Source organism: Narcine bancroftii, chromosome 3 (assembly GCF_036971445.1).
Source record: "Narcine bancroftii isolate sNarBan1 chromosome 3, sNarBan1.hap1, whole genome shotgun sequence".
Lineage (NCBI taxonomy): Eukaryota > Metazoa > Chordata > Chondrichthyes > Torpediniformes > Narcinidae > Narcine > Narcine bancroftii.
In genome coordinates, this window is record NC_091471.1 from 145,971,273 (window position 1) to 145,998,373 (window position 27,101).

Here is a 27,101-nt window from a genome sequence, read left to right on the forward strand (position 1 = left end):
CTGAAATTTTGGCATCTTTCTGGTGCATGTCTAAAGTGTTACAGTGGAAGTCCAGCACAAAGGTGAGGTTTGGGATCCAGGTCTTACATTAAAGATTACTGAGGCCTTTGTTTATGGTAGCAACTTCGCTAAGCAAAATGCTGGAGATGCTCGGAGGACAGAGGAGGGAACTTCCTCAATTAAACAAGTTTATAGGCTTGGACTAGTATAGTCCAAGAGAGCTAGTATAGCTCGAGAGCCTGGAATGCAGAAATACATTTAAAAACAGTAAAACCATAAATAAGTGTATTGACTATTTGTAGGATAGAGTCAGGGTTAGTGAGCTGTAGACTTGGCTCCTGAAATGTTCCAAATCTACAAAATATCTCATTATTATCCCAGCCATTGATAGGATCTTCAGACATTATTAGTTTTAATGAAAATAGGTTTGATTAGAAGAATATATTGAATAACTCTTCAGTAATTCAGTGTCAATATTCCATTTCCTTTATTGAGATATTCTATTTGTATGTTAATGCTTCAATTTGCATCAGTTTATACAGTAAAGCTCATTATCTGAGTGTTCAGAAATCTTGGCAGCTTTGGCATCTGATTGACCAGGTACTGATTTCCTTGCTCCCTTGAAATTCACTGGGACTCTGGTTCCTGTGCTCTCTTGAAGCTCTTCGGATTCTTTATTATGCTCTTTGTAAATTTGAAAATAATTGAATTAACACCATATTGGAGTATAAACTGGAATAATGTCTAATAGTCTGGAAAATCTACTAGTCCAGTACCACCAAAGTTCTGATGGTGCTTGATTAACTTTAACATTACGTAATTAACTCCTCTCATAATACTCTCTCATTCTATCTAATTTTTATATTTTCTTGAACATTTAAGGCCTGGAGTTTCCATTCAATGTTCTCAGCTTAATTTCCATAATGTTGATGTATCTGGTGGAAAGGATGTGAAATTTCAGGCAATTTAAGTATCCATTTACCCTTTTTATAATATAAAAATCATCTACTTGGGTCTAAGAGTAGGCCTTGCTGACAAAACTGCAAGGCCTGCTCAGAATTTCCCTGGGGAAATTACAAGCCATCATTTGTGGCTTTGAACCTTGTAGCCTTGCTCTGAGATCTGAACACCAGAAAATTAAGAAGGTGGGAGTGATGCACTTGTAGAGGTGCCACTTTTCTGATTGGATATTAAACCAAGGCACCGAATCTCTCTGATAGATAGAAGAAATCCAATACAATCTCCAGGAAGAATAGAAAATTCACCTTGCTGTCCTGCTTGATTACTTTTTCTTCCATTGACAGTTTTACTAGTTAGATTACTTTGTTATTATCACAGTGTTTTTTTGAGGGAGCTTATGGTTTGCATTTTGTCCACCACATATTTATGCTTTGGCAGAAATGTGTCATAAATATTTCAGATGTTTGAGGCTTACTGTCATTCTTTCTATGGATTCTTCTTTCTGAAAGGGTCAATGTGACAGACAGAAAGAAAAAGACAGAAATCATAGGACACATAGATTTTGGCCAGTGGAGCAAAAAGAGATTAGATGTCAGATACATCCATTCATTGGGAAATGCATGCATTAATTGGTGTGCATTTAGATAGCACTTCTACACTTATCCCAGATGTTAAAGCTCCTGCCTCACAACTCCAGCAACTGTGCTTCTTTCCTAATATTTGATGGTGTCTGTGAGGAGTTTATATGGTTCCAGGGCCACAATCTGCCTGGTTTCAGTTTGCTGTTCTCAGGTCATATGGTTTTTTCAAGCAGAGGGAGATAGAGAGAGAGAGAGAGAGAGAGAGAGAGAGAGAGAGAGAGAGAGAGAGAGAGAGAGAGAGAGAGAGAGAGAGAGAGAGAGGAGAGAGAGAGAGAGAGAGAGAGAGAGAGAGAGAGAGAGAGAGAGAGAGAGAGAGAGAGAGAGAGAGGGAGGGAGGGAGAGGGGGGGAGGGGGGAGATCAACCAGGCTTTCTTTAAGCAGAGAGAGAGAGAACTGGTTTCTGCAGTCATGACAAGATGGCAGCTTGTTGAAACCCCATTTTAAAGATGGGTTGTGACTTCTGAGTTCAGCCTGTTCAAAACCCTTGTGGTCCATACTAGAGAAAATAGCTGGCTAGAGTGTTTCACCTGAAATAAGGGAAACAAAAGGAACTCTGTTGTGACCTGCAGAAGAAGAGGTTATCATTTGGAAAACCCTGCTGGGGCAAGTTTCTTCGGCAAGACACTGAATTGGCTGATTGGAGGGAATCAGTTTGTGTGTGTCCAACGAGCATCAAATATCTCTCTGAAACTGACAAGAACCTTCCTGAGTGGTAACTAATTACCTTTAAGTACCAGAGCTTGGTGAAAATTCATAAATATTAAATTCTGTGCACAGTATAACGATTCCCTGTTATCGGAGAACTTGGAGACATGAGAAGTAAATGATTGGACTGTGAATGGAAGAACCTTTCTGAACATATACACATTACATACATGTGCGTTTAGAATTAGAAGGGGGTTAAGTTAAGTTAAAAGCAATGTTAAAATTGATCCTGTTTTTATTGTTTAAAGAAAATTAAAAATGACTTTTGTTTAAGTAACCATTTGTCTTGGTGAATTTCTATTGCTGCTGGGTTTTGGGGTCCTCTGGGCTTGATAAGTATTCTGAAATAAGTAATTTTTTAAAAATTACCGGTTAGCTGAGTCTCATCCCTCAAAGGTTGATGGACTAATTAGGTGTGAACTGTAGACTTGAAACATTGCCTGATCTATCCAGATGGAGTACCTGCACAAGATCCTCGCAAACTTCAACTGAAGGTGCTGTTGTGCATGTTTCAAGATACTCTTTGAGCTAATTGATTGCGGAATTATGGGTCTGCAATGGACAGACAGCATCCGCCACCTGCTGGTGCTGCTGTGTACCTGTTTGGAGGACACACTACCTGCCAATCAAGGTCAAAGACTCACCCCAAGCCATCAAGGTGACCCTTGCGATTGGCCCAGACTCAGTCTTGACCTTCACCCAATTGGTCCAGGTGAATCACCTTGGCTAACCCCTGCTGAGCCCTTGCACTTGGCTTCGAGCCATTGGCCACAGCAGTCAAAGGGGTCCAGCCTGCCTCGAGTGATTCTCCCCCCAGTACTGCCTGCAGAACTATAAAGGACCATGTGCCCCTTTGTTCTATCTCTTTGGACTCCTTGTGGCACGTAGGTAGCACCTTTCACACTGGGTTGGGGTGAATCCTGAGGTCAGGTAGTAAGAACCATGTCCGAACTGGTCAAGGGGTAGAGGCACGTAGTATCACCTTGATCCTGACTGCTGAATGTGTATGTTCATGTAATTTCCCCCAGTCTTCTGTCGATCCCTCCCTCACTATCCAAAATGTATATTTACCCCTTGCGTACTGTGTGTGTATGTGTATAGAGGTTTGCCTAGCATATTGACTCTGTGGTCCTGTTTTCATCCCTGAAATAAATGTGTGCTTTGTATCTCAACTTTGGTCTGGCTCTTAACCTGTGGGACCCACATGAACCTGAACAACAGGGTCTGCATACTGAAGTGCCCTACTTGATGTTCTGTAACGGTAGGATCTATCTTCGCTTTTTTGAACTTCAGTACAATGAATTCTCATTCCATGACACTTCAGTGTAATAGAAGAAAAAGGAAGGTGATATTGAGGAGGTATTACCATAGACTGCTCTTGCACACTACCTACCGAATGGCTACAAGAGAAGAAATGGCAGAGGTCTGGGTGAGATCACTATTTCCTGGCTTTCAATAGATTATGATGTGCAGGATAGAAGAGAAACAAGAAATCTAAAAATATCCAACACTACATTTAAAAAGTGTCATTAGTACTGTTCTAATTGGATCAGACATTATTGTCTTTGCACATCTATACTAACAGCTTACCTAGCTTAATCTGCAGCTTTATTGCATTTGACTGATGGTACTATTAATATTAAAGTATTTGGTATTTTAACATCAGCAAATATGTAGCCTACATGCATCACGTTAAATATCAGTGTTCCAGCTACAATAGATTCATTAGCATAGTATAATATCTTTAGCTATTGTAAGGTCAATAAACCTGATGCCTGAAAGAGTAATACAGTTTCTTGCATACTATGGCATCATTAAGCGCATTAATTTCTCTTATTATTGCTTTCCTTTTGTGGAGAACTGAATGATCAGCTGTCAGATTTATGTCGCCTATGCAAAGGAAAAACACTTTCAGCTGTTTTATCAGCTGCCGTACGTGAAAATACAGCCTACACACTGAGAAAGGACATTTTTAAAAATTCTTCATCAGTTCTTCAAATTCTTCCAAAATCTCAAAGGTATTTTGCTTAATTAACTCCTGAATGACCAAAGTGTTGAGCCTTTTGAGAAATCTAAGAAACACAACAGTTGGCATTTAAAATTTACACCCCTGCTGACAATTTCATTAAAACATTTTAGACCCCGTGTTAGTTGATGGCGATGATGATTTTATTGTCCTATGAATAGTGCAACATACATATGCACCAAATTGTCATACACAAAGTACAATGCACCAAATCCTTAATTGCTGCAGCCGAACAAGTATTTGTAAAGAATGACTAACATAGTAAACTAATTGAAGAGACAAGAAAGATAATAAATATTCTCAGTAATCCTAGTCTAGAAGAAGTGACTTGCAGCAGAGCAGTTGGCCCATGATCAGTGCACTAAGTGTTTCTAGAGTCTGATAGTCGTTGGAAAGAAACTGTCCTTGGCAAATGTTGCAAATGTAACAGTGTCTGATGCTCAAAAGAAATGCTTTTGGTCATCGGGTGCTTCAGCGACCCAGGTGTGTATCTGGGGTGCTGTCTGTAAGGAGTTTGTATGTTCTCCCTGTGTGTGCATGGGTTTCCTTTGGGCGCTCCGGTTTCGTGCAAGAGTGGCAGGTTAATTGCTTTATTGGAGGAGGGGGTAGGATATGAGTCTATGGGCTGGAAGGGCCTGTAACTGTGCTTTGTGTCTAAGAAAGTAGGAATACGGGGGGGGGGGGGGTGGATTATGGTGGTGAAGAAAGCATATGGATAAAGGAGGCAGCGTGTGCCTGGAGGCAGAGACGGTTGGGGAGGTCCTATATTAGTGATTCTCAAAGTGGGCATTGCTACCCATCTGTGGATGGTGGAAAGATCCAAGGGGGTGGTGAGGAAAAAGGGGGTATTCTGGACTTTCAGTCTTGTTATTATTCACTTTACTGCAAAGTTTAATTAAGCAGCCAGTGCAGTAATTTTCTGGCCAGACTCAGGGTGGCAGCAGTGAGCAAAATAAACAAGAGCTGGATTCGGGGGCTTCCATGTTGTACTGGCATCCCTACCCCCCACCCTGCTCAGCGGAACCACTCCTCCCCAACCCCACTCAGCGCGGCCACTAACCCCCCCCACCCCATTCAGTGCCACCACTAACCCCCCACCCTGCTCAGTGGCACCACTAATTTCCCCCACCTCAGTCAGCACTGCCACTAACACCCCCCACACAATGCTGTTATATGGTGGGGGGAGGGGTGTGCTCGGGATGTGGCCTGGAGGTCAAGGTCCCTGTTCAAGGTAAGTTCAGAATAGAACAAGCTTGTGTGCTGGACCCATGTTGAGATTAAGAAAGAGAAAGTGCTGGATCTTCTTAAAAACTGTAAAATTGATAAGTCCCCAGGGCCGGGAGAGATCTACCCTATGTTGCAATGGAAGGAATGAAAGAGATAGCTGGGGCATTGACAATGATCTTTGCAGGATCCTTGGGCACAGGGGAGATGCTGGAGGATTGGAGAATGGCAAATGTGGTCTCCTTGTTTAAAAAGGAAATAGGGAGAATCCTGGGAATTATAGACCAGTGAGTCTTACATCAGTGGTGGGTAAACTATTGGAGACGATTCTTAAGGACAGGATTACAGTCTTCTCAGGGACAGTCAGCATGGCTTTGTGAGAGGAAGGCCATATCTCATGCGCCTAATTGAGTTCTTTTGAGGAAGTAACAAAAGAAATTGATGAAGCTCGGGCAGAAGATGTGGTCTATATGGATTTTAGTAAGGCATTTGACAAGGAGAGGCTCGTTCATAAAATTATGAGTACTGGGATCCATGGAACCTTGGCTGTGAATTGGCTTGCATGTAGAAAGGGGAGCATAATAGTTGACAGAAAGTATTCTGCCTGGAGGTCATTGATGAGAGGAGTTCCACAGGGATCTGTTGTGGGACCCCGCTCTTCGTGATTTTTTATTAAGGACCTAGATGAAGAAGCTGAAAGATGGGTCAGTAGATTTGCAGATAAAACTAAGGTTGGAAGAGCTGTGGATAATGTTGGAGGTTGTTGCAGGTTACAAAAGGATATAGACAGGATTCAGAGTTGGGCAAAATAGTGGTAGATGCAGTTCAATCTGGATAAGTGTGAGGTGATGCATTTTGGAAGATCAGACTTGAAACCTGAGGGTAGGGTGAATGGCCAGAGATGCAGAAAAAATTCTTTAGTCAGAAGGTCTGTGGAACTTGTTGCCACAGGCAGCAAGGTATATTTAAGGCAGAGATTGACAGGTATTTGATGAGGCAGGGCATCAAGGGTTACGGGGAGAAAGCTGGGGAATGGGGCTGAGTGGGAGAATGGATTAGCTCATGATTAGAATGGTGGAGCAGACTCGATGGGCCAATGGGCCTACTTCTGCTGTTATATCTTGTGGAACCTAGAGGGCTGGTTTCAGGCTTCTTTACCTTCTGTCCAAAGGTAGCAGTGAGGAGAGGTTGTGATCAGGATGGTGGAGGTTCTTTATGACATTGTCTGCCTTCTTGAGGTAGCATCTCACTTAGATGTCTGAAATGGGAGGAAGGTCAAAGCCTATAATGAAACTGACTATGTTTACTGCTGTCTGTAGTCTTTTGCATTCCTAGGTGCATGAATTACCAAACCATGCTGTGATGTAACTAGTCAGTATACTTTCCACAGTGCACCTATTGACATTTGCTAGACTATCCAACAACATACCAGAACTCCTCAGACCCCTTCAGAAGTAGAGGCACAGGTGCATTTTCTTCATGGTTGCCATGAAAGGTCTTCTGAAAAATGGACCAAGAACTCAAATGTTCTGACCCTCTCCACTTCCTGTCTATCAATGCAGACAGGTGTGCAGTCCCTCGACTTCTCCTTCATAAAATCAACAAAAATCTCCTTTGCCTTGGTGACAATGAGGAGAAAGATTATTGTTCTGGCACAACCCACCCAGATCCTTCATCTCCTTCCTGTATTCTGACTCATCATTCCCACTTATTCAGCCAACAATGGTGGTGTTGCCAGTGAATTTGCAGAGGAAGTTGGAACTGAACTGAGCAGCACAGTCATCGGTGAACAAGGAATAGAGCGGGGGACTGAGCTCACAGCATGAGGAGGTGATGTTGCTGATCCGCACTGTTTGGGAGAGCATTTGCAAAATTATTCGATTTCAGAGTTATCCATTAAATATAATAAGAAATTCAACCAGCTGGATGAAAAGATTTGGAGAATGCCTCTGAATTACTATACTGGTAATAAACTAACATGAAGGATAAAGCTAGGCACATAAGTGTTTGAAAGTATTGTTGTAAGGGACTGGTGGAGAATTTATTACATCTCAGATATGGCAGTATAGGGAATCGAAGTGGAATTAGGGGGATGCGAGATTGTGAGAACTACTAGGAAAGGGTTGGTAATGATAATGATTTAAGTCCATCGGAATATAGATGCGAGTGAGATAGAAAAGTAGGGAACCATGAAAATTGGGGCAAAATGTTGTGAAGTAAGATTTAAAAAAAATGAGGCTCGAATGGAATTGTGGCTTTTTTTCATTTGTCAGCATTGCTGAATCTGATGATTAACTCACATACGACTATGTTCTCAGCATAACTTTTGATCATTAAATGCTGCTTAAAAATATATCTCATCGCTACTGGTATTTATATGCAAAAGCCACGTAATTGCCTGCTAAAGTAAAAAAAAAGGCAAATTTACCTTTTATGTAGAGGTTGGAAAAGGTGGATAGCGCAGTCCTTTTATGTAGCCCACAGCAATGCGCTGGCTTCTCACAGCAAAAGGGGGTGAGATGTGTTGCACAGAGGCGGCTGCCCTACAACAGCCACATCATCCCACTGCCTAACAGCTCCACACCCCCCCCCCCCCCACTGCCTGACAGCCTTGCCAGCCCGCTGCCTGACAGCTCCGCTGCCATGCTGCCTGATAGCCCCACCGCCTCGCTGCTTGACTGTCCCTTCAGGAGCGGGTGGCATGAGAGACTGGTGGGGGTGCAACTTGAATGAGTGGGGCAGTGTGAGGGAGTGGGGCAGTGTGAAGGAGTGGGGCGGGCCCGTGGCATGAGGGAGTGGGTAGCCTGAGGGAGCAGGGCAGTGGAGTGGCGTGAGGGAGCGAATGGCATAAGGGATTGAGGTGGGGTAATGGCGTGAGGGAGCGGGGTAGGGCAGTGGCATCAGGGAGCAGGGCAGCGTAACGGAGCGGGTGGCATGAGGGGTGGGGTGGAGTGAGACAGTGCAGCCTGACAGCTCCACTGGCTAGTCTGTAGCAGTGCAGCAAGGCAACAGGGCTGTCAGCACGATGTCAATCATCTTACCTTCCTGTTTGGAGCCACTTCCAGCAGCAATTCTTTTATGTAGGAGGTGAAGTGAATTCACTTCACCTCTAAGTGTTTCCCCCTAGGCGAATGGAAGCTGGAGTGAGTTTGAGCAGTCAATCCGTCTTCGGACCTTTTATGGAGGTGAGTGCAATGATGTAAAGATGGAGAATCTTTGTCTTTACATTCACATTTTTTTCCTCTATAAAGGACCTACTAATTTGTAAGGCCAGTTATAAAAAAATCAAGGTCATGCATTTTTAGAATTTCTCTATGTCGACATTTCTCATGCAGACCTTCACTGCATGAAGGGTAATTTGGTTAATTTATCCAGAGACATGGAATGTTATCAAGTACCAATATTTGTGGGAAACCATGCCATAAGCACCAGTAGCAAGAGGTTCCCAACCTGCAGAACATAATGGGTTAATTTAGATTTGTGCATTTTGCTATCAATGTGCTCATTCCTGCACAATAATCCTCATTATTGAGGAGTCCACAACTGAACTCAGTCTAGTTCATTGCTACCCTCATGGATATTTCAGTGTAACTTCAACGGACCTCAATTCGTAACGATGGCTCCAAGTTTGCAGTCATATTTCAAGCATTTTATAGTTCACTTTGACAATATTCACTACTTTGCCACTCAGTGAATCTCTGCATGGCCTCCTTTTTGTTTTCAGTCACAGAAGTAGTAAAAGTCCTTTGAATTTGAAGGTCACATTAGAACTAAGTAAAAAATATAACCACTATTAAATTAAAATATTATTTGTGATGCAATGTGGTTTCTGGACACACAAAGTTAGATAAAAGAAGATATTTTTTATGGCACATTTCATGATATGAGCGATGTCTTGGAAAGTTTACAACAAATGAAATATTATTGAATTGCAGTTATAATATAAAAAAATATGGCAGCTATTGTGCCATGATTTCATCCAGCAACCAGCAGGCCTTTTAGATCTGTAAAGTGACTCGTGACCCAGTTGGAAGATGAAATCTGATCTGCAATATTTGTTTTTCACAATTATCATTGTCTTTTGGTGGCAGCATTTTAAGTACATTAGTTTACTGTCTCCTCCCCTGGGCTAATAATAATGTTTAGTGTAGAGCCTGCAGGAGATTCTGCCTGTGCTACTGGAGAAAAGTACAGCAAGAAAATGCTATACAAATCATTTATGATTTGCTTTATTCAATAGAGCTCTATTATTGTTAGTTTGAATAATAAGTTTCTAGTGTGTTAGAGGATGATATGCTTATGCAATTACATGACACAGGTTTGAAATGCTTGATGACTGTGAGAATGAAGAAAGACTTAGGGAAATAGAGTCACCACATTTTGAAGCTCGGAGAAAGATTACTGGAGCAAAGTGGCTCCAGATTTTATTAGATGGGAACATCACATTTTTATTTTGGAGTTTAGAAATAAAGATTGAGGGTTAAATGATAAAAGGAGCAAAGAATGGAAGATATCAGAAAGAAATGAAGGCTAACAGTGAACTCATGATTACAGATTAAAATTAAGCTATTTCTTTCATCTTTTTTTGGAAGGGAATGGCTGTAGAATATATGAGTAATATTTTTATTTATGGGGATTGGAAAGGGTTAATAGTTATGAAGAATTAAGGAAAAAAAATCAACCTTTTTTTATGCTGACATTTTTAGCAATAGATGAGTTGTGGGAACTCTGTTTAAAGTCTAAATGCCCAGGTATATTGACAGACGAAAGAGTCATCAAGCAGCAAAATTCGTGACTTGAGGCTTGTGGAAGGTCAGGTGATAACTAAATAGAAACCATAACCATTATTAAAATAAAATATTACTTGTGATCCAAAATGCTTTTTGGACTAAGTGTCACAGTAAGTAATTAAAGCATCTTTCCATTATATATTGTCAAGATTGTTAAAAAGTAAGTACTACATTATGTAAGTGGGATTTGTAATTAGTTGAGATTGGCAGAAATGTTTATTCAAGATGAGCATAGACAGTGCAATATTTGCCTTAGCAGTTGCATCAATGCCCAACATCTAGACAGAATTTCTGTAATAGGAGAAGAATAAAAGGCAGTTAATTAATCAGGTTTGGCTAGATTAAGTCAGCTATGCCTGGCAGTTTCAAGAGGAACTTCCAGCATTCTGCCACTTGCTGGTTAGTACATCTCAGCCCTTTAACAGCCCCATTCTAAGTGCAAGACAAGCAGAGTGATGGCTGTGATAGTACAGATTCTATCACCAATGTGTATATGTACAGATGGTAGTGTAGGATGACTGTGATTGGCTGAGAGCGTAGCCACACCTACTGGCAGGTCTTAAAGGATTGCTCCTAGCCAGACCAGGTCATTCTGGACTGGTCGACCTACTTGTGATATGCTCCAGTCTTTTAGTTAATAAAAGCCTTGGTTTGGATCAACAAGTCTATGGTTCTTTCGACGCGCACTACAATGGTATTGGCAAGCCTATCCCTCCATTCCATCACTGAATTCCGGGTGAAGTGCCGTCAGGAAGGCAGATTGTGCTGGAATTTGCCAGCATTACTGTGGGGTAACAGTCCTGCAATCTTACGCTGGCCACATCTGGCACAATAATTGGGATCACCTTTAATTTGAAAAAAAAACTGAACCTGGAGCTGAAAGACAAATAGGAAAGAAACTGTAGATTCAGCTATTGACTTTATTTTGATATTTTAATTATTTATTAGAGTTATAATGTTCTTAATTTCATTTGTAAAATAATTTGGTGTGATTTTTATACTTTTTAATACCTCCTACATTAGATCACTGATAACATTTTATTAATTTAGGCTCCACCCGAGTCAGGTCTTGATTGACTCGCAGCTGAACCCAAACACTTCCAAGGTATCACCTCGCCTTACTTCCCACGTCCATGATTGGGAGGCACAGGGAAATTGGGCTCATACATCTATACAAAGTTGGTGCAGGTGTGGAGAGCCCATGGTAGAGGTGAGTCAAATTAAGCATAATATAGTTCAATACAACAAAAGTAGAGGCATGATTATTAGCATCCAGGAAAGATCAAACATCAAGTATTTTTAGGCATAATTTGTAAAATCTGAAGGAATTATATTGGCTTTCTGTAATGAAGTTAGGAAGGCATATTGCATTTCATTTTATAATATTCCAGCTGTGTGGCCTTTGCATCTCTCTGCAATATTGGCTCACAAGCAATATATCTATCTTTCAATAAGAGAAGGAGGGAGCCGTCAACCTGTGTCACCTTTAAATGTTTGTGACATGAATCAGATAAAACCATTAGTTGCACAGAATAGAGAAGGCAACCTATGCAGTGGGACTAGCAAGGTTTGTGGTGGTTATTCTCATTCTTGCTTCTGGAAGAATAATCTCATTTTTTCACTGTGACAAATGACCATCACATTCATCTTACTCAAAATATTTTTCACTTCACTCTCAAAACTCCAAGGCCACACTTTCAAGTATTTATATTCCTCTCTCTCTCTCTCTCTCTCTCTCTCTCTCTCTCTCTCTCTCTCTCCAATGTTGCAACCAACCAGCTGCTACAGATCTTAGTGAGAAATTCATGAAAATTTTACCAAGTTATCCCGATCTCTTCCCAATTTGAAATTTCCTAACTTGGTTCTGAATTTTAAGTCTCGCTTTAAAATGGATTAAATTAAAATTAAAATTTTAATTAAGAAAATTCTAAGCACATCCCACATTAATTTGATGTTTTTATAGGAAGTTAACAAGCAAATAAATGGTATCAACAGATTAAATACTTTAAGAATAAATAATGTTCAGAAGTAGGTTAAGAAGTGTGGGAAAAACATAATAAACATTCAGTTATTGCTGAATGATTAAGTTATAGCCTCTCTCATACAATAAACCATACATCTCATGCACAGAGATTTGATTTCAATCCTGTTGCAGAGACCAAATTATCAGTTGAGGCTCAGACATTTTGTTCCAGGAAAAGGAAATATAATAGTGTTAGTAGCTCTTTCATTTGCTCCAGGGTTGCTGGCTCTCTAATAGTTTTTCTCTTGATCAAGTCTGCCAAGGGATATGGCTGAGGGATGGTGGCAACTGAACAGCATTGTAAATGGCAGTGTCATAAACTATAACACAATTTGTCCTTCTTTGACTCAGTCTTACAAATCCTCTCACCTGAGTATGCATAGTTCAATATAAAAGAAATTGGAGCAAATGTTATTTAAATAACTATGTAGAAGAAGATAATAGCATGACATATTTTATTGTAGAACAAAAAGAATGTTGTCTTATTTTGGAGCATCAGCATATCTCAAGTTAAATTGATACTTTGTCATTCCTAGCTGAGTACATAAAAGTACTGGAAAATCTTAGCAGATCAGACAGCATCCGTAGGAAGTAAAAGGCATTTTATGTTTCAGACCTGAGGCTTTCTTCAGGAGTGCCCCAAAAGACGCTGATTCCCAAATAAAAAGTAGAGAGGGGGGTAAGGGGAAAGGGGAGGAGCACATACTAACACATAAGAGCTAATAAGGTGGATACGGGGGGGGGGGGGATCGAATTAAAAATTTGAGAAATTTTTCTTTGCCTTCTCCCCCTAAGATTTCTCAGCTTCCCAGAAAGGAAGGGAAAAGAAGGGAAGAGTAAAGGGAGTTAGAGAGGGGTGAGAAAAAGTGAGATACTGAGAGGCAGTTAATGGAAATTGGAGGTCATTATTGATACCATCTGTTTGGAGGTGCTGTTTCTACAATTTGTGGGTGGCATCACCTTGGCAGTACATGAGGCCATAGGCAGACATGTTGATGTGGCAATGGTTTGTGGAATTGAAGAGGTTGGCCAGTGGGATGCTGCGGACAGGGCAAAGGTACTCAACAAAGTGATATTCCAGTCTGTGTCCAGTCTCCCTGATATGGAGAAGGCTGCATCAGGAGCACAGGATGCAGTAAATAACCCTGGATTCAGAAGCGAAGTGGAGATTTTTGGCATAGATACAGATGATGTTTCTGCTCAGTTCCATTGCATAAAGGAAACCAAAAAGTAGTTCCAAGTAACATACAATTATTGGATTGGGAAATTGCCCTTTTACTCTTTAAATTCTCAAAATGCTTATAGTTGAAGGGAAAGACAAAGGAAGAGAGGAAATATGGCCACAGCAGTTTCCCAGCATTGCATGCATGTGCTGCAAAGACGTTGTTCATCCAAGACTGGGAATTGCCACATTCTAAGGCTTCACTCAGTATTTATTCATATTTGGTGACAAAAAGTACTCCCATGAGCTAAAACTTTCTTTGTACTGAGGAGCAGTGAAACCCTTTGGTCTAGGAGGAAAAAGTAATACTCTTGTTATTGTTATTCAACTGTTTCTGGTTTTTTTTCTTTGAATGTAAGTACAGTAAAATAAATATTCAAACTTCTGAGTTATGAAATAAAAGCAAACTAAATAACTAAGCAACCGAAAAAAAAACCTGTGGCATAATTTTCAAATTAACCTTCTGTTTTTTTTTGATGCTTTAACTCTGAAATAAAACTAATATTTGAGAACTAAGTGCTTTAGAATTTCAGTCTTTTTGCTGATGGGTTGAGAAGGAGGTGAAGAGCTGAGCTCCTAATCTGATAAACCTCTCCCATATCATTTGAACTGCAGCTTGAAATAGAGGAAATCAACATTTCTCTGCCTCAAAAATTGAACAGAGGTGATTTGTATTAATGTGTGATTTCTAATTCATGCTTAATTAAACAACCATACTGAGTTTTCAGATTAATGCCTGTGCTTTTCTCTACATGTTTCACATAATTTAATTCCTGTCACCTGATTGCTGCTTGCACTTTGTTAAATTGATCTTTTACAAGCACTCCAAATGGCTGATTCTTTTGCAATAAGCACATTCTTTAATTGAAGAATATTTGTCTGGAAATTAATTGGCATTTGCAAGGTACTGTATTGTACGGTGGAAGGTCTGCCCTTGAGCCCATACCTCCTCCCTCACCACCATTCAAGGTCCCAAATAGTTCTTCCAAGTGAAGCAGCACTTCACTTCTGAATCTACATGATGCACCATCAATTACCACAAAAGACTGAGGTTGTGAATCTGATAGGCTTTTACTGATGACAGATTGGAGTAGCAACCAACCTTATTGACCAATCATGGGAGGGTGAAAGGGGAACATGCAAAGGGGTTATGGGTAGGATTGGTCTTGGGAGGTGTGTCCAGCTGGCAGTAGCCAATCACATTATAACAGTAGTTTACCACACGGCAGAGGTCATCTACTGCTCCCGTTGTGGCCTCCACTACATTGGAAATAATAGATGCAGACTGGGAGATAGTTATGTTGATCACCTTTGCTCAGACTGCTGCAATAGCAATGACCTCCCAGAAGCTAACTATTTTAATTCCATGCCTCACTCCCACACCAACATGGTTTCATGCATTGCCTAACTGAGGCCACACCCAAATTGGAGGTACAACACTTATATTGCAAAATGGGCACTCTCCAACCAGAAGACATTGACATCGACTTCTCTGGTTTCTGTTTGGCCCCTCCCCTGCTTCTCTCTCTCTCTCTCTCTCTCTCTCTCTCTCTCTCTCTCTCTCTCTCTCTCTCTGTCTCCCTTAATCCCCTTTCTCCAGCTCCCCACCACCTTCCCTCTCCAGAGAGCTATCCCCTTCCCTATCACCCCATATTTTTCTCTTCTGCCTTCTCATCTATTTGCACATATGACCTCTTGTCTGTGACCCTCTGCTTCTCCACTGCTCCTTGCCCCCACAATTTTATTCAGATGCCTGTCTGCTTTTTGCTCTACCTTGATGAGGGGCTCAGGCCCGAAATCTTAGTTATCTATCTTTGCTACATGAGGAAATTTGCATGACCTGCTGAGTTTTCCATCTCTTTTGTGCATTGAACTAACAGCATTGTACTTGAAGGCCTTTCACTGGGAAATTTAGAAGCACACAAGGCCTAGGGGAGAGGTCAGGTTTGGTAATTGGAAGGGTATTTAGGGCCAATTAACAGGTATAGGGGTTGGTGTGAGAATTAGCCTCTATGGGTAGTGAAGGTGGGATTGCTGATTTGGAGGTTAGGACAACTTGAAGGGTGCTGGATCAGATGGACAGATTCACAGGCAGAAGTGTCAGGTTACATCAGCAGATCAGTGAGTGGATGGGGAGGAATTGTTTGAGTGTCACGCTCTGAGAGTTGTGCTGTTGCGGTGGTAAGTTCTGTGTGGGGCACTCAAAGAACAGCCTGTAAAGTATATGCCTCACAGGCATTTAATAGGTGCTAATAAAATGAGAACCTTATGTTTGATGAATTGCTGCTATTTTAAAAACGGTAGTAATGTGGTTGTATTTGGTAACATTGCTGGCAGTTTAGTTGAGGACTGCCACAACAAGCATCAAAGTTCACTTAATGCTTCATGCCCAAATGCCACACAGGGCCAGAACTGGAGAACTTATGGTACACCACATGCCCATGATGAAGTTTCAGTGGAGCTAGGTTCCTAGTGATTATTTAAGTGGTAGAAAAGTCTCTGTCTACAAGAGTGGCTTGGTACAGCACCTGTTGCCTGCCGTGGGCAGGCACAGTACACATCTATGGTACATTGGTACAATGTTTACTTTACAGAGACAGGGAAGAGTCGGAAATAAAATGATGGAGACAAAAAGGAGACTGCAGATGCTGGTATCTGAAGCTAATCATAATCTGCCGGAGAAATTCAGCGAGTCGAGCAGTGTCAGACAGTAAGGTCGACCATACCCATCTTGAAGAAGAGTTCCAGCCCATAACATCAACCTTTCTTTTTCTCCCACTGTTGCTGCTTTTGACCTGTTGAGTTCCCCAGCAGAATGGGCTTATTATCCAAATGGTTTCAAATGCCTGATTCTCAAATATATTGTTTTCATGCTGAATTTATATGAAGTATTCTTTTGTATTCTACCAGGCAACTCACTTTCTAGATAATAATGCTTCATGATTGATTCTTTTACAAGGCCAATTTCTAAATACCTTTAAAAAAATGTGTGCATATTTCATTTCACTAGTTTTTGGTGCTCTGAACATTTCACCAACTATGTCACCAACTCCCAAATGGATCACCTGCAAAAATGGAAATTGATTCAGTTGACAGTTACAAATGAAGGCCTGACAAAGAATTCCATTTTACCCCGATCCAGCAAGAGGCCAGGTCTCTGTCACACAAGAGCAGCTGGATGCTCTGAATAAACAATTACATGCCCTCAGGGAACAGCTTCATGTTCTTAGTGATCCAAGGGATGCCACTCGCCAGCCTGTTGCGCTTCTCGTTAGGCAGCCATTTAGACAGCAGATTTCTGCTCCTAATTGATACAGAGCTTGTTGTCATGACCAACTTGTGGTCCAACAGGAGTAAAGCGCTGCTATGTGCGGGCACCTTATTACGGATGCTGCAAGCAGAGAGATGCCTTGTGTGAGGAGATAAAATCTTCCAACAGGAATAGACGTATGTCATGTCAGAACTCATGGTTTTTCAGCAGAAGTCAAAGCAATTCCTGCTCCACAAACCCTATCTCCCCTCCCCCATGATTCCCCCCACCCCCTGCCAGGTCCTGCTCCAACTGCACAGAGATCTGATATGATGGAAGAAGGTGGAAAGCAGACACCAGACCTGGGTGGATTAGTTCCAGGTCTGAAGTTTGAAAAAGAGGTGTAACCTGGTTGTTCAGGATATTCACAAGGTGTGGTGCACTGTTAGCCAGAATCAGACACTCACAAGGTAAAGACTGTACAACAGGCTTTGATCCACAAAGACTTCCACAGAGCCAGGCTGGCTGTAGCTGCAGTAACTCTGAGTGAGCTTTGAGAGGCCAGCGCAGGCTTATATCCCAGAGGGTGATTGACACCCGACTGGGTGGGGCTTGATCCCTTCAGGCCCACTGATTGACAGCCAGCCAGGTGTTGTCTTGTCCCCTTACACTCCTGCAGGTACAGAGGTCGCCCCCCTGCAGTAGGCTGGCGGTACATTCCTGCAGGTACAGAGGTTGCCCCCTGCAGTAGGCCAGTGGTACACTTCTGCAGGTACAGAGGTTTCCCCCTGCAGTAGGCCGGTGGTGTACCACCATACAAGGATACTATCACCTTGTACAATGCAGACATCTGCTTGGACATAATATTAAAAACCTCAGATAAACCTGACTTGACCACTGCCAATCTGAGCCCCCAAGCCTGTAACACATAGTTCCATCAGATTCGGGTTGAGTAAGTGGGGTCAATGCCATGCTCTCTCAGACAGCACATTCACCCATATCCCACAGTTTGCAGATCCAGACTGTTGCTTCAGTTAGGATATCACTGAGTGTTCTCAGCAATGTGTTATGAAGCTTGAGGTAATTTAAAAGCTAGCAAAACATTGCCGACATTTGCACTTTGTCAAATGCATGTTTAATCTTGTGACCCAAGAATTTAAATTGCATTTTCAACAAATACTTTATCTTTCCATTCAAAATAGCTGTCCAATCTAATTTTTAATGCAGACATGTTTACTGCATCAACCACTGTGCCTGTAAGTAAATTTCACAGCCTCACAACACCAGAGGACAAGGATATAATGCCGGGGATAAGAATGCAAGGAAACCCCCAAAGTCTGCAGATGCCATGATTGAAGTACTGCATTCAGTGCTCCCTTTGTGGCTTCCTCTACATTGGAGAGAATGGACATAGAGTGGGAGATTGCCTCGCCGAGCACCTTCACTCTGTCCGCATCAGTGACAGGGACCTCCCAGTGGCCAAACATTTCAATTCTGTGCTCCCATGCCAACATGTCTGTCCATGGCCTCAAGGCCACCTGTATTCCATCTGGGCACTCTCCCATCATGTGGCATCAACATTGACTTCTCCAGTTTCTGCAAGACATTTCCCCATTCTCCTTCTCTTTCCTATCTCTCCATCTCCTTACCTCCAGCTCTCCACCCCCATCCTTCTAACATTCACAGAGCCATGTCCCCTCCCCCTGTTTGCTGTTGTGCCCTCCCTCTCATATCCACCTATTACTACTTGCCTGTCGACCTGTGCTCCTCTCCTTGCCCCTCCCACCATTTTATTCAGATGCTTGCTTACTTTTTGCTCATTGTTTGATGAAAGGCTCAGGCCCAAAATGTTTGTAATGTCTTTTTCCCTATGCTTTTTCTCCAACATTGTTTATACTGTAAGGATGTAAGTAGTGGTAGCCCATGTTTCCCTTTAGACAGGTGTTATGTTTATAGTTTTCCTAACACCTGAGTCCTTTCCAGTACTTAGTGAAACTTGGAAGATCAGAACAGATCCACTGTCTCTACAGTTACTTTTGTCAAGGCCTATGACTGAAGACTTAAAAGGCCTGCTCAGTTTTGTAGGATTATCAGTCTTTAGTCCTGAAAGTTTACCTAGTAGTAAAAACACACTGAAATGCTGGAGGAACTCAGCCAGTCTTTTCAGCATCTCTAAAGGAGACAAAGATATGTTGCTGATGTTTCGGGCCTGAGCTCTTCCTTCAAGGAATAAGAGAGAAGCAGGAAATCTCAGAAAGTTTCAGAATTCAGACAGTGCTAGCTGGGGGGAGAAATCCAGATCCACAAAAGTTGTTAATTGGATATGTTAAGGGACAAGGTAAGAATTTATCATGTTTGGGCAAAAGGAGATGGAATGGAGAGACAGAGATAGGGAAAGGTGACTGTGGGGAAGGAGTTGTTTAACGAAAGCTAGAGAAGTCATATTAATGCCATCCGGTTTGGAGGATACCCAGTTGGAAGATGAGGTGTTGTACCTCCAATTTATGGCAGTCTCAGTCTGGCAGTGCATGAGACAGACCATGGACAACAATGGAATGGGATGAATCCTTTGTTGAATAGTGTGGATCCAATTCTCCATCCCATTTCCTTGATAAAGGACTCAGGCCAAAAATAACAGCAATGTATCTTTGACTCCTATAGATGTTGAAAAGTCTGGCTGTGTTCCTCCACTATTTTGATGTGTTTTTACTATAATCACAGCATATGCAGACTTTCACGTTTCACTTACTTTACCTCGCATCATTTCCCTAGAGTTACTGATTGTTTTAAATTCCTCTCTTCCTATTGTTCTTGGCTTTCCCACTGTAAATTAATGCTTTCAGTATTTTCTAATGTGAACAGAGGTATAAAATATTTGTTATTTTAACAAGAAAGTCTGCTGACTTTGTAATGGTGGTTTACACAAAATTTCTGGAGAAACTTAGCAAGTCATTCAACATTCTTTATGTAGCAAAGATAAAGATACACAATCAACTTTTCAGTCCAGAACCCTTCATCAAGGTATAAAGCAGCCAGGCCCCTGAATAAAATGGTGGAGGGATGGGCAGGGAGAGGAGTACAGGCCCACGGACAAGAGGTCATGGTTAGATATGGGAGGGAGGGTGTGATGGTGAGAAATGATAGAGGGAGGGGATAGCTCTCTGAATGGAGAAGGGTGTGTGGGGAACTGGAGAAAAGGATGGGGATGAGAGGGAGACAGGGGAGTGGCCTAATTAAAATGGAGTATTTGATGGAGTGTGCCCAGAAGGAATATTAGGTGTTGCTCCTCCAATGTTCAGATGGCCTTGGTATGACAGTATAAGAAGCCATGAACAGACACGTCAGTGTGGGAGTGATGTGTGGAATAGAAATGGTTGGCTACTGGGAGATTATGTTCAGAGTTTCTATCAAAGTTTCCATATTTCCAGTTATTAGTTCCCCAGTCTAATCGTCTAATGGCCCAAATATTTGTCTTTTCCTTTATTTCTTCATTTTTTATTTATACCTACTATTTAAATTCTTATCTGTGATTACTCAGCCATCTGTGACAACACATCTCTCTTTATCTTTCTCTCATCTCATTTTGCAGATTTTTAAATCTTTCATCACATGAGCTCATCACCTGCACTGTTCTAAATAAGGAAGAGCCAATTTTTCAAATCTTTCTTCAGATTTGTATTTTTGGACAGATTGAATATCTATACACAGTTTGATGCGAAGGACAGGGTGACACAGAAGAAAGTTCCATGTCCCCTGGATGAATGGGCCCGCTGCATAGCCCATGGCTGAGGTAAGGAGAATCCTATCCAATATAAACGCACACAAGGTGGTGGGACCAGATAACCTACCTGGTCGGGTACTGAAAGACTGTGCAGACTAATTGATGGAGGCATTTGCAGACATTTTCAAAATTTTACTGCAGCAGTCGATCATTCCTGCAGCATTCAAAACAGCCAGCAACATCCTGGTACCCAAAAAGCTTCAATGACTACTGCCCTGTGGCACTGACCTTCACCATTATGAAATATTTTGAGTCTCTGATGATAGCATAGATTGAAGTACATCTTCCAGAGATGCTGGACCCATTTCAATTTCAATTTGCATATAGAAGAAACTGTTCCACGGACAGTGCCTTGTCCCTGACCCACCTAGAGACCGAAGCCTCATAAGGCACGCTACTGTTCATTTACTTCAGTCGGCGTTCAATATGATCATTGCTCAGAGGCTGATGGAGAAGCTGCCCTCATTGGGACTCAACATCCCTCTCTGTAACTAGATTCTGGACTTCCTAACTGAAAGACCAGGTCAGTAGCAGAAGGTTGAGCAACATCATGTTGAGCACCGGTGCAGCTCAGGGTGGGTGCTCAGCCCCCTCCTGTTCACACTTCTGACCCACGATGGCATCACCTGATCCAGCTCCAACAGTGTCATCAACTTTGCAGATAACACAACAGTCGTTGGACTCATCATCAATAACGATGAGCTGCACTGCAGAGAAGAGGTGGAAAATCTTGTGATATGGAATGAGAGTAACAACATGAGTCACAAGATGGACAAGACAAAGGAGATGATTGTGGACTTCAGGAGGACTAGTAATGACCACCTTCCATGACACATGAACTCGTTAGTGGAAAGAGCAGAGAGCAACAAGTTCCTTGGAGTTCACATTAACTAGTGACCTATCATGGGCACACGACATCTCCTCACTTGTCAGGATGGTGCAACAGCAACTGCACCCTGAGAAGTCTGAAGTGGGCAAGGCCACTGGCTACCTTCTATAGGAACTCTTTCGAGAGTGTCCTGGTCAGCTGCATCACAGTGTGGTATGATTGATGTAGAGAAATGGATTGGAGATCAATCCATAAAACCAGGAAAGTGGCAGAGAAGATCACTGGAGTCTCCCTCTGCCCCATCAATGTGATCTTCCGAGTTCATTGCCTAAAGAGGGTGTGCAAAATCATTGAGGACTCCTTCCAACCTGTATATAGCATCTTTCAGCTGCTCCTGTCAGGGAAGAGATCTAGGAATATTAGAGCCAGCACCATCAGGCTGAGGAACAGCTTCTTCTCATGGGAGTGAGAATGCTGAATGACCAAAAGATCTGCTTATAGTAACCATCTGATACGCTCATATTTATGAAACAATACTTATTTATTTGTATATATGAATACTTGTCCTGCATATGTATTGTTGTCTGTATGTGTGTTATTTCTGGTTGTATGTCTGCATGCTTTGAGGACCAGAGAATCCTGTTTCGTCGGGTTGTACTTGTGCAATCAGATGATAACAAACTTGACGACCTGACTTTTGTGATATGAAGCAGCAGCCGAGTTAATCTCTGAAGCCTCGGAAGTCCAGAGTAGCCATTCTTAATGGGGGCCATATCAGAGGCCACAACATGAGGCCATGGAGTGAACTCATAAAATATATATATATATTTTTTTTGATGGAGTCATTTGGAGTCAAGTACAGAATAAACCAACTAAACTTGGCTGCTACACAGGGAAGGGAGGTCATAATTTTTGATGCGAGTCTTAAGGGTGCCACAGCAAAAAAACGTTGAGAATGACTGGTTTAGAGACTGTATCAGTGAGGATTGTGGCAGTACTTCCTGTACAAAGCTGCATACTCAGCCCCCTTCTCTACTCTCATGTACAATTATGACTCTGTGGCAAAATACTACTCTAACTCCATTTACAAGTTTGCCGATGACACCACGTTGTAGGCTGGATCTCAATACAGTCATGAGACAGAATACAGAAAGAAGATAGAGAGTCTGGTCTCTCTCATTGTCAACAAAACAAAAGAACTGGTCATTGACTAGGGAAGTGGGTAGGGAGGGGACGCGCACACACCATTGTCTCTGTCATTTGGTTCCGAGGTGGAGATGGTAGAGAGCTTCACATTTCTAGAAGTGAATACTGCCAACAACCTTGTCACCATCCAACCAACCACATTTCTGCCATAGCCAAGAAACCTCACCAATGACTGTACTTGCTCAGAAGCTGAAGGAAATTTGGTATGTCCCCCAGTGTCACTTATCAATTTTCATTGTTGCAATATAGAAAGTATCCTGTCCAGTGCATCACAGCTTGGTATGAAACTGCTCTATCCAAGACCCCAAGAAATTGTAGAAGTTGTGAAAGCAGCTCAGACTATCATGCAAAACAACCTTCCCTCCTTTGACACCATCGATACATCTCTCTGATTCATAAAACCAGCCAGAATATTGGGACCCATTCCATTCCAATCTCTTTACTCTTTTGGGCAGAAGATACATGAGCTTAAAAGCACAAACCTCCAGATCTAATGAGAGTTTCAAAGGCATGTTATAAGTTTCCTGAATGGACCTCCCATCAGTAAAAGGTGATTCCCCTGTATTTTTCTCTACATATGGTCCTGTAAGTCTCTACTCTGCACTTTCAACTTCTTGTTGAGTGCTGTCACAGCAACAACCTTGCACTTAATGTTAGCAAAACTAAGGAAATGATTGTGGAGTTCAGAAAGAGGAAATCAGAAGAACATGATCCAGTCCTCATCGAGGGGAGGTAATATCTCTGAAGATGTATCCTGGGACCATCATGATAATGGAATCATGAAGAAAGCTCGCCAGTGGCTATATATCATTAGGCGCTTGAGGAAATTTGGAGTGTCACGAAAGAGTGTTGCAAATTTCTACAGATGTGCTGTGGAGAACATTCTGACTGGTTGGATCACTGTCTGGTGCGGAGGTGCCAATGTACAGGACAGGAAAAGACTGCAGAGAGTTGTAAACTCAGCCATAACCATTAATGACATCTACAAGAGGCAGTGTCTTAAGAAAGCAACCTCTATTGTCAAGGACCTCCACCACCCAGATGTGCCATCTTCACTCTGCTACTATCAGGATGGAAAGGCAGGAGCCTGAAGACAAACACCCAGTGGTTCAAAAACAATGTCTTCCCCTCTGTCATCAGATTTCTGAAAGGACTAAATTTATTTATTTTTAAAATTACATATGAAGAAATGCTCTGGTAGACTGGGCATGACCAGAATGAACACGTACCTAAGAAAAGGACTGGACCTATTGTAATTCACCTGACATCACAATTGGTCCACAGCAGCTCAATATCATTGGCTCTCCTCTCAGCTCTGGATCACCTCGAAAAAGGAACTTATACATATGGCTACTCTTCATCGACAACAGCGCAGCCTTCATCACCATTATTCCCTCAGTGCTAGTCATCAAGCTCCAAACTTATCCCTCTGCTCTACTCATTATACACCCATGACTCTGTGGCCAGGCACAATTCCAATGCTATATACAAATTTGCTGATGACCCCACTGTTGTCGGCAGTATCATAAACGGCAAGGAGAAAGTGTACAGGAGGGAGATAGGTTAGTTTGTTGAGTGGTGTCACATCAACAACCTTGTGCTCAACATTAGCAGAACCAAGGAGATGATCGTGGACTTCAGGAGAAAGTCAGGAGAACATGAACCAGTCCTCATTGAGGGTTCAGTAGTGGAGAGGATCAGGAACTTCAAATTCCTGGGTGTCAACATCTCTGAGGATCTGTCCTTGAGCCTCCATGGCAAGGCTCCCCAGTGGTTATACTTTGTGTTATAAAATACAAAATGCTGGAGAAACTCAGCAGGATGAACAGTGTCCTTTATGTAGCAAAGGTAAAAATACATACCTGACATTTTGGGTTTGAGCCCTTCATCAAAGTATGGAAAAATATCATCAGGCATCCAAAGAAAAGAATGAGTGGGGCAATGGCAGGAGGTGGAGAAGGGCAGGAGGGGACAGCAGTGATTAGGGGGAGGAGGAATGGCTAGGTGGGTGGAGGGGGAAAGGAAGAGAAGAACTGGAAAAGCTGGAAAGGGGGAAGAGAAAAAAGGTGGGGAGGTTAGCAGAGGAGAGAAGCAGAGAAGTCAGTTAATGCCATCTGGCTAGAGAATGCCCTGATGGAAAATAAGGTGTTGTTCCTCCAATCTGCAGGTAATCAGGTTGGGATAGTACTTAAGGCCGTGGACAGACATGTGAGTATGGGAATATGACTCAGAATTGGAATGGTTGGTTATTGGGAGGTCTCTGTTGTAACAGAGAGAGCAGAGGTGCTCAGTGAAGCTGTCTCCCAATTTGTGACCAGTCTTACTGATGTCACAAAGGCCAGTCCCTTCTCCATCTACCCCTGATCGCTGCTGTCTCCTCCACCTATCATCTCCTGCCTTTGCACCTCCCTTCCCCCTCCTTTTGTTTGGATGCCTGCCGGTATTCTTCCATACTTTAGTGAAGGGCTCAAGCCTGAAATGTCGGTTATGTATTTTTACCTTTGCTACATAAAGGACACTGTTTGACCAGCTGAGTTTCTCCAGTATTTTGTGTTTTTACTTCAACCATGGTGTCTACAGATTTTCATGATATATTTTGCTTTGCGTTTGAGGAGATTCAGTGCGTCACCGAAGATGCTTGAAAACCTCTACATATGTACCTTAGAGAGCATACTGGCTGGTTGTGTCACTGTCTTTTTTTTCCTTATTTTTATTTTTTATTTATTTATTTTTAAAAAAAATTCTTTTTTTTTCATTCTAGGGAGAACACAAAGTTACTTGGAGAACGTTCTAAAACTCAGCGCAGCTGGCTTGAGTAGTAACTTTACCTGACGCCCTGGCATTTTGAGAGCACGTTGACAGCTCTCCTCCAAGTGTCCGGCTGATCAGGATCCTCACTACAATGTCATCGTAAATGGTGCCACTTAGTTCAGGTTTTGTTATTTTTAACTATAGATCCAAAATACCTTTTTAAAAAAAAATTCTCCAGAAGATCTCCTAAATACTGCTTTCCACCTCCCTCCCTCCCCCCCTCCCCTCACACACACACTTCCCTTACGCGAGCCCCAGGCTTTTCCACGGCCTACGCCACAGCCAGTCAGCCTCACCCGAAGCGGAACCCGTGGTTTATTTTCGTCGTGAAACCCAGGCTCGGTGCATTGCATGCTGCGCTTTCTATTTTAAACCTACCTGCTGTCGTTGTGTCTGATATGGAGGTGCCAATGCTCAGGACAAGAAAAAACTCTAGAGGGTTGTTAACTTGGACTGCGACATCATGGGCAATAGACTTTACTCCATTGAGGACATCTACAAGAGGTGGTATCTAAAGACAGCAGCCTCTATCCTCAAAGACCCCCCACTACCCAGGCCATGCCCTTTTCACTCTGCTACCACTGGGAAAAAGGTGCAGGAACTTGAAGACAAGCACTCAAGTCAAGTCGTCAAGTTTATTGCCTTCTGATTGTATAAGTACAACCCAATGAATCAGTGTTCTCCGGTCCTCAATGCAAAACATGCAGGCACACAACCAGACATTACACACATATAGACAAACAATGGTACAAGGACAGCTTCTTCCCCACTGCCATCAGATTCTTGAACGATCAATGAACCAAAGCCACTGCCTCACCTTGACTTTGCGTGCACTGGTTTTATTTATTTTTGTCAGGTTTATATGAATGTTTGCACTGTGACGCTGCCTCAAAATAACACATTTCGTGACTTGTTCATGACAATAAATTCTGATTCTGATTGATAAAAACACTAAATCCTGCACTTTTATTATTCTACTTGCTGCTGTATTTAACAATGAGTTGACTTCCCTGGAGAGCACACAAGAGAAAGATTTTAACTGCATCTTAATACAGGTGACAACAAATAATTCAAGCCAATTGAGCATCATACTACATAAATTCCAAAGTTATCGCTCATAGAAGTTTTTTGTAGAGTTACCATGATTTATTGATTTTTATATGCCACTTTTCTTGAGATATAAACTGGCATTCTGTTAGCTTTTTGTTTTAGTTTTCCTGATCCGTGGCACCTGTTGCAATGTCTTGCATAACTTTTCTCTGCAGCATTGCTTAGTTCAGAATATAAATACTTAAATCTTGTTGCTACAAAATGTTCTTCACATTTTGACCCTCCCCTGCTGAATTCTTCGCCTGTGATTCTCACCCTTTTCTTTCCACTCACATGCCACCCTAAGTAATCCCATAGGTGCTCTGTGATTAGCAAGGGATTGCTTAAAGTGAAAAAAATGGTTGAGAACCACTGAATTAGTGCTTACATTTGGCCTTCTATGAATATTACTATAATTCATGGTCTGCGCCAAGAGGAAGGTGGGGTGCATTCGTAGGGATGGCCCCGATGCTTGTGAGGTGCTGTGCCCCCCATAAGCTCACGCCAATCACTTGGTCAGACCTGCCCCGACCTGCATCACTAG

At 42.1% G+C, this 27,101-nt stretch overlaps 1 long non-coding RNA gene across 2 annotated transcripts; it reads right to left on the bottom strand.

Moving 5' to 3' along the window:
* Positions 1-470: 470 nt before the first annotated feature.
* LOC138756250 (uncharacterized) lies at positions 471-24,964 on the bottom strand. Of its 2 annotated transcripts, XR_011352909.1 has the most exons (3): positions 24,520-24,964; positions 8,598-8,730; positions 471-684 (listed from the first exon to the last, which is right to left on the bottom strand). It is a non-coding gene; the product is annotated as an uncharacterized lncRNA (long non-coding RNA). The 2 variants fall into 2 exon arrangements; XR_011352910.1 differs by lacking the exon at positions 8,598-8,730.
* Between the last annotated feature and the right edge of the window lie 2,137 nt (positions 24,965-27,101).